The 7,018-nt window shown below is 50.3% G+C and overlaps 1 long non-coding RNA gene across 6 annotated transcripts in view; it reads left to right on the plus strand.

The window, feature by feature from the left end:
- Window positions 1-2: 2 nt before the first annotated feature.
- Window positions 3-7,018, plus strand: part of LOC125927207 (uncharacterized) — a 15,240-nt gene continuing 8,224 nt past the window's right edge. For 3 of the 6 annotated variants that reach the window (XR_007459270.1, XR_007459275.1, XR_007459274.1), the window contains exons 1-4: window positions 218-1,331; window positions 2,329-2,432; window positions 5,953-6,097; window positions 6,589-6,726. This is a non-coding gene — a long non-coding RNA (uncharacterized LOC125927207). Of the gene's footprint in view, window positions 75-217; window positions 1,332-2,328; window positions 2,433-5,952; window positions 6,098-6,588; window positions 6,727-7,018 lie in introns of those variants that run through there. The other 3 variants (XR_007459273.1, XR_007459272.1, XR_007459271.1) reach the window with 3 other exon arrangements.

Here is a 7,018-nt window from a genome sequence, read left to right on the forward strand (position 1 = left end):
TTAAGGCCCAAGGGAGGTTCAACGCAGCCGCCAAGGGAACTACGAATCCCTTCGGCCAGTGCGAGGAAGGGCGGGTGAGAGGCCCAGAGGGGGCCACGTATTCGGAGTATTTCCGCCGGGGGGGAGGCGGGGCATGGGGGCCTAGCGCCACATCGAGGGACGCTAGCGCGCTCGTCGCCCTCCCACTTTCTAACCAGAGCATTCTGGGAGTTGCAGTTCGTGCGTGCCGCGGAACCCGTATGTGGCTTCGGCCCGAGGCACGGCCGCCATTTTGTCTCCCCATGTTTGGAGTTGATGGTCCGAGCCCAGCGACCTAACTGCTTCCCTGTGGCCACGGGCCTCGCGCGGCGAGCCCGCGGCAGCGTCGCACCCGGCCTGCCGCACCGGGGAGAAGCCCCCGCAGACCCCAGGCGGCGGGTACACTCCTAACTTCAAAGCCCGGCGTCAGGCCCAGGGCCTGAGGCAAAAGCCACGGCAGCTGGCCGAGGGGGTTGGCAGCTTCCACCGCCGCAGATAGTGCTGAACGGGGCCGGCCGGCTGCCTTGGGGGATACTTTTCGTACTAGTTCCTCCGGGTAAGGCGGCCGGGCACCGATGCCGTTTTCTACAGAACCTGGGACACGTTAAACGTGGCAGGGCAACAACGTTACAAACACCCTCAGATTCTTCACCCCTCTGCAGAGTGCCTCCTGGTACCTTTTTAAAGTCCGCGTTTGCAACCTGAGGAGGAGTCCCGCTCTCCCAGCACAGCTGAAAGCCGCTGAGCCTCTCAGACCGCCACCTGCTAGTCGACCTTGGGCTCGCCCTTGGCCGCGCCCCTACCTCGGTTGGGGGGGGGGGGCGTCTCGCACCCTCACGAGGTCCCGTAATCAACTGCCGCCCCTTTGACTTTGGGGCTTTGTATTTGATTTTACCAAATACCCGTCTCAGGAGCTGGACCAGGAAAGCCCCGCGGTTTCGGGTGGGAGCGGTGGCCCCGGGCGCTGTTCTAAACCCGCTGCCTGGAACCCGGCACCTATGGGCAATGCTCCCGTGAGCGGAAGCACCTCTGAGCAGCCTAGGGAACAGTCTTTCTGGGCCCGAGCTGGTGTTTCTGAAGTTGAGGGTGTAGGGTGGTGGTATCTTAAAACCCACCGCTTCCCCTGAGACTCGTTCCTACCACAATTATCCTTCCCTGTATTTACCTGCTGTTTGGGGCCAAGTTCTGCATTTGACGCTCATGACAACCCCATGGGTGAGGGTTCTTCTCCTTTTCCTGTGGGAAGAACGGTGAATTCCCTGACATCCACAGTACAGATTTCAAAATCAGGAAGATAAGATTGACACGCTACGGTAATTTACAGACCTTATTGCAACGTTGTCCATTGTTCCAACAAATCCTTGATAGCAACAGGAAATTCAAAACCATGTATCCATTGCATTCAGTTGTCGTGTCTTTTTTAGACGAATCTGGAACAGTTCCTAATTCTTCGTTTGTAACTCATGACATTGTCACTTTTGGAGAGTACAGGCCATTTATTTTGTAGAACGTGCCGCAAGTTGGGTCTGTCTGATGCTTCATCGTGTTTAGATTCAGGTTCCGCACTTTGGGTGGGAAAAACATGGAAATGAATGCTGTGTCCTCAGTACCCAATATGAAGAGGGACATTCTTCCCAAGAGTTCCATTACTGCCAACGCTGACTTTGATTCATGTGTTGAAGAAGTGGTCAGTGTGGTTTCTCTGCTGTAAAATTTCTAGTTTTCCCCTGGTAGTTTTCAAAACGGAAAAAGAAGAAGTATCTGGTGGAAATAGAGAAAAATGTGTCCACAAACCAAGATAAGGGTTGTAGGTGTACTTAGACTCCGTGTGGCATCATTACTTCTGGGCCTTCTTGGAAAACAAAGCTGGGAAATGGATAAGATGTGCACACCCCAGAGTTTACAACGTCTCTAATTCCAGCCTAATGCTGCAGGGTTTTTCTCTCCTCTCCTCCTCCTCCCCCGACCTCCCCCCCCACCCCCCCCACCGGTGTCTGTAACTGTATTCTCCAGCCCTGAGAACTTGGCTCCCGATTCACCCATCGATTGATTGATTTGTTCAATTTCCTAGAATTCCAAAAAGTAGCTTCAGATTTGTTCATCTATGTCTGGAGCGGTGGGGAGCCTACCGATTAGAGTTAAATGTTTGTTTGGAGTTCTTTTTGTCTTTAGCTTGGGGGCATATGCTCTGAATTCTATATTCAAAAGTTGCTTATGTTATTGTTTTTCTCCTCACCCTTGAGGGTGTTTGTGTTATTCATTTGAAATAATGCTTTTGATTCATTTGTTTCTGTGTGTATTACATTTTAGGACTTTTCCTCCCTTGAAGATTCCTCTTCCTTGAAGGTTTGGTCTATTTTCTTTTTTTCGAGTACTCGAAGCGATAACTTGATTCCAAAAGGCAGTACCAAAAGGTACGTTCAGGGAAATGGCTTCTCTCTCATTCCCTCCCCACCCCGTGCAGTCAATCTCAGTCCTCTTAGGTTTTTCTTTCCTAGGTTACTCTTTGCTCAGGTGAGGAGGCAAATGTGTATTTTCTTAATTCCCCTTCTTTCCTACGCAAAGTTGCACGCTCTAGATACTTTTTCACGCTTCCTGTTGTTCACTTAGCAATACGGCCTGGAAATCAGTCCACGTCAATTTACGGAGATGGGTGGATGGACTTCGATTCAATCACTCATTTATGTATGAGCATCTAAATTGTTTCTAATATTTTATCGTTACACACCCAGCTGCCATGAGTAACCAAGTCAGAGGTATTTTTGTATTGTTGAGGGTGTACCTACAAGAGAAATTTCTAGAAGCCGGATTGCTAAGGCGAAAGGTAAAGGCATGGAGTTTTGTTGGTAATGACAGATTCCTCCCACAAGCAAAATATGAGAAGGCCTGCTTTCCCACAGCCTCGCCAACAGAGTGGGTTGCTGTATTTCCCAATTTCTGCTAACCTGGTAAGTGAGAGGTGGAATTCAGTGTAGTGGCAAAACGTACACACCCTGAAATGTATCATTTTAACTATTCACAGGCCGTTCAGCAGTGTGAAGTATATTCACAGTGTTTTGCCACCATCACCACCGTCCCTTTCCAGACCCTTTTCATCACCCGAACTGTCCCCGTGAATGATAACTCCTTCTTCCTCCTTCTCCCAGCCCAGTAACCTTTACTCTGTTTTCTGTGTCTATAAATTTGCCTCTTCCAGGTCCCCTATGCGTGGAATCACACACTCTCTCTCCTTTTATGCCTGGCTTATTGCACTGAACGTAATGTTTTCGAGGTTTCTGTGTGTAGTAGCATGTGTCAGAGCTTTCTTCTCTGTCACGGTCGAATGTATTCCGTTGAATGTACATCCCACCTTTTGTTTGTCCGTTCGTTCACTGGTGGACGTTTGAGTTTCCACGTTTGGGCTGTTGTGAACGATGCTGCTGTGAATGTTGGCGTACAGCTTTCTGTGTACACGTCTGTTTTTATTTCTCAGGTGTGCACCCAGGATTAGAATTGCCGGGTCATCTGTAATTCCATGTTTAAGCTATTTGAGGAAGCGCCACACTGTGTTCCCCTGGGGCCACACCATTTTGCGTCCCCACCAGCGGTGCGCGAGCATTCGTTTCTCCACGGCCTCGCCAGCACTTGTCTGTCCCTGTGACTTCAGCGATGCTAGCGGGTGTGAAGTGCAATCTCGTATCTTTTTTTTAAATTTAAGTTTATTCACTTATTTTGAGACACAGAGAGAGAGGCAAGTGGAGAGGGAAATAGAGACAATCCCAAGCAGGCTCCTCAGTGTCAGCAAAGAGCCCAACATGGGGCTCGAACCCACATACCGTGAGATCATGACCTGAGCTGAAAGCAAGAGTCAGATGGCCAACCGACTGAGCCACCCAGGCGCCCCTCGTCGTATCTTTGATTAGCCTTTCTCTGATGACATTGAGCCTCTTGTCATGTGTTTTTTGTTCATTTGAGGATCTTCCTTGGAGGATTGTCTATTTGGGTCCTTCGTCCATTCTTTTATTGGGTTGGTTTTCTTGTTCCTGATTTACAAGAGTTCTCTATATATTATTGGTATCGATTACTTATCAGATATCTGATTTGTGACTATATCCTCCCATTCTATGGGTTGTTTTTCGTGTTTTGATAGTGTCCTTTCCATGCATTAAGTTTTTAAAGTTTTTTTAACGTTTTATTTTTGAGAGACATAGCACGAGCGGGGGAGAGGTAGAGAGAGAGGGGGACACAGAATTCTAAGCAGGCTCCAGGCTCTGAGCTGTCAGCACAGAGTTCGACCTGGGGCTCGAACCCATGGACCGTGATATCGTGACCTGAGCCGTAGTCGGATGCTCAACCAACTGAGCCACCCAGGTGCCCCTGAAGGTTTTTAATCTTAATGAAATCCAGCTTATGCCAGTGTGGCTTTAGTTGGCATGTCACTCATCGTGAGTGAGCTTGAACATTGCAGTCTTCCTTTATGGAAATTTACAACGTGGCTAAACTAGCAGGACGCACAAAGCCATACATTCTGAAATGTGCGTGTTAGGTTTATGGTCCACCCTTTGCAAAGTGGCACAGTTAGGCATATGTGACAATTAGAAAACTGGACCGTAGCAGGAAGGCACAAACTCCTGTTCCACCGATTCTTTAGTTTTAGGACTCCTTCAGAGAGGAGTCGCTCTTGGTCATGCTGGGAGGCAATTCCCAGCTCATGGAGGTTTTCTGATGGCTCTTCCTCCCGAAACTGCTTCTCTTGTCATTCCCATCTGGGTAAGTAGCACCTTCATCCAAGCCAGAAAGCCAGCAGCCCAGAGTCTTACTGACTTGGCTTGCACAGCTTTCCCAGCATGCTGCCCTCTGTCCTTCCCACCGCTGATGCCCACAGGCGGGCCTGGACTCCAGCAATGCCTCCTCTTTAGGCTCCCGGCCTCCAGGCTTCCCCTCCAGCTTTCAGGGGTCCTCCAGAGGGATTTTGAAATTTTCCTTTGAAATTTTGTGTCCCACAGTATAGTGGGTTGACTAGTGTCCCCCGCCCCAAACTTCATGTCCATTCAAAACCTCAGAATGTAACCTTATTTAGAATAAGGGACTTTGCAGATGTAGCTAAGGGTCTCCAGACAAAATTATCATGCATTTAGGGTAGACCCGAAATCCAGTGACCGGTGTCATCCTAAGTAGAAGAGACAGACGCTGGGAGAAGGCCATGAGAAGATGATGGCAGAGATTGGGGGGGTGGTCACAAGCTAAGGAGTGCTAGCAGCCGCCAAAAGCTGGGAAAGGCAGAGAAGCCGCCTCTGGAGGAGCAAAGCCCCGCAACACCTTGATTTAGGACTTGTGGCTTCTAGACTGGGCAAGAATGGATCCATGCTGCCGTAGGCCTCCCAGTGTGTGGCAGTGTGTTATGGCGGCTTCAGGACACTGATACATACCTGTCAGCCACTGTCACTGGAGGACACATGAGAAAACACAGATAAACAGAGAAATGAGCACAGGCAGTTCCATCCTCCAGAGACGGATACTGTTTAACACTTCAGCGTCTAGCTTGTTAGAGTAATAGTCCTTAAATGCAACCTTCTAAAATGCTTAAGGGGCACCTGGGTGGCTCAGTCAGTTGAGTGTCCAACCCTCAGTTTCAGCTCAGGTCATGATCTCACGATTCAAGAGATCGAGCCCCACGTCGGGCTCTGCACAGACAGCACCTAACCTGATTGGGAGTCTCTCTTTCCCCCTCTCTCTGCCCTTCCCCTCCCTGTGCACTTTTTTCTCTCTCTCTCTCAAAATAAGTAAGTAAACATGGGGAAAAAATAAAATAAATAAAATGCTTAAAACTTTCCCAATGCTTTCAGGATAAAACCTGAAACTGCTTGCTAGAGCCTCCCAGACCAACCTTTTTTGTAGCTGCTTTTCCATCCACTCTAAGAATCAGCTTGCACCCTGCCTCTGCTTGTTCTCCAGGTGGACGGGCCTGGCCTGTGCCTTCAGCCTCCTGTTTCGTGGCCTTGTCGCAGCGCCGTGGATGCACCCTTTCCTCTGGAGCTGAGGCCGCTGGGCCAGCGGAGCCTGAGAGGCAGAAACAATGTTCGTGGCAGCTGGGACAGGGGTGAGTGGGGCCACTCGCGTTTCCACCCCTTGAGTCCTGGACCTGGGGCCCTGGAGCTCCTGTTCCAGCCGTGCAAGACACAAACAAATAGGCACCTACCAATCAGAAGTGGCCAAGGGGGGATGTCTGGAAAAGAATCACACCCTGTCCTCCGGAGGGACACCAGACCCCAGCAGAAGGCTGGCTCCCGGGGCTGATACAGTGCCCCCAACCACTTGGGAGGGTCTCTGGTGTCTCCTTTTGAGCTGGAGGCCTCAGCTGCAGCCCAGCTCGTCCCACAGGCCCGCAAGCACCTTCCTGGCCGGGCCTTGTAGCTTCCAGGCCCCAGGTGGGCTGTGTGGCCTGGCCAGCACTAGCAGCCTCAGCACAGGACAGGCAGGCCAGGCTCTCGGCAAGCAGAGTGTTTGCCTGAGCAGCCTCTCAGCGGCACAGGGGCCCCAAAGATGCCTCAGATCCAAGCCCCTGGACTGTGACTCTGTTCCTGTGCCCAGGACCGGGAGAAGTAAGACACTAGAAAGGAACCTGGTGAGGAAAAGCCACAGGGACCGTCCTGGTCTACAGCGTTTGGGAGCATTGCCTCCTTGGCCGCACACCACACAGCAGCCTTCGTACAGCACGTCCTGGCCCGGGTCAGTATGTTCCCCCACCCCCCACTCCTTCTTGGGGTGGATGCTCTCTATGATTCAGAAATTTCTACAGCTTTAAAAGCAGTAATTTTATTTTCTTAGGATTGTTTTATGAAAATTCGGATGAATTATGACTACCAGGCTTGGCATCTTTTTATTTAAAAACACTGGGGAAAACAAGAAAACCACTGAAAAGTAAAAGATCAACCAATGAAATCCCATCACTTAAAAATTACAAAATTAGGGGTGCCTGGGTGGCTTAGTCACTCACGCGTCCGACTCTTGATCTCTGCTC

The sequence above is a fragment of the Panthera uncia genome, chromosome E1 (assembly GCF_023721935.1).
Source record: "Panthera uncia isolate 11264 chromosome E1, Puncia_PCG_1.0, whole genome shotgun sequence".
In the NCBI taxonomy this organism is placed as follows: Eukaryota; Metazoa; Chordata; class Mammalia; order Carnivora; family Felidae; genus Panthera; species Panthera uncia.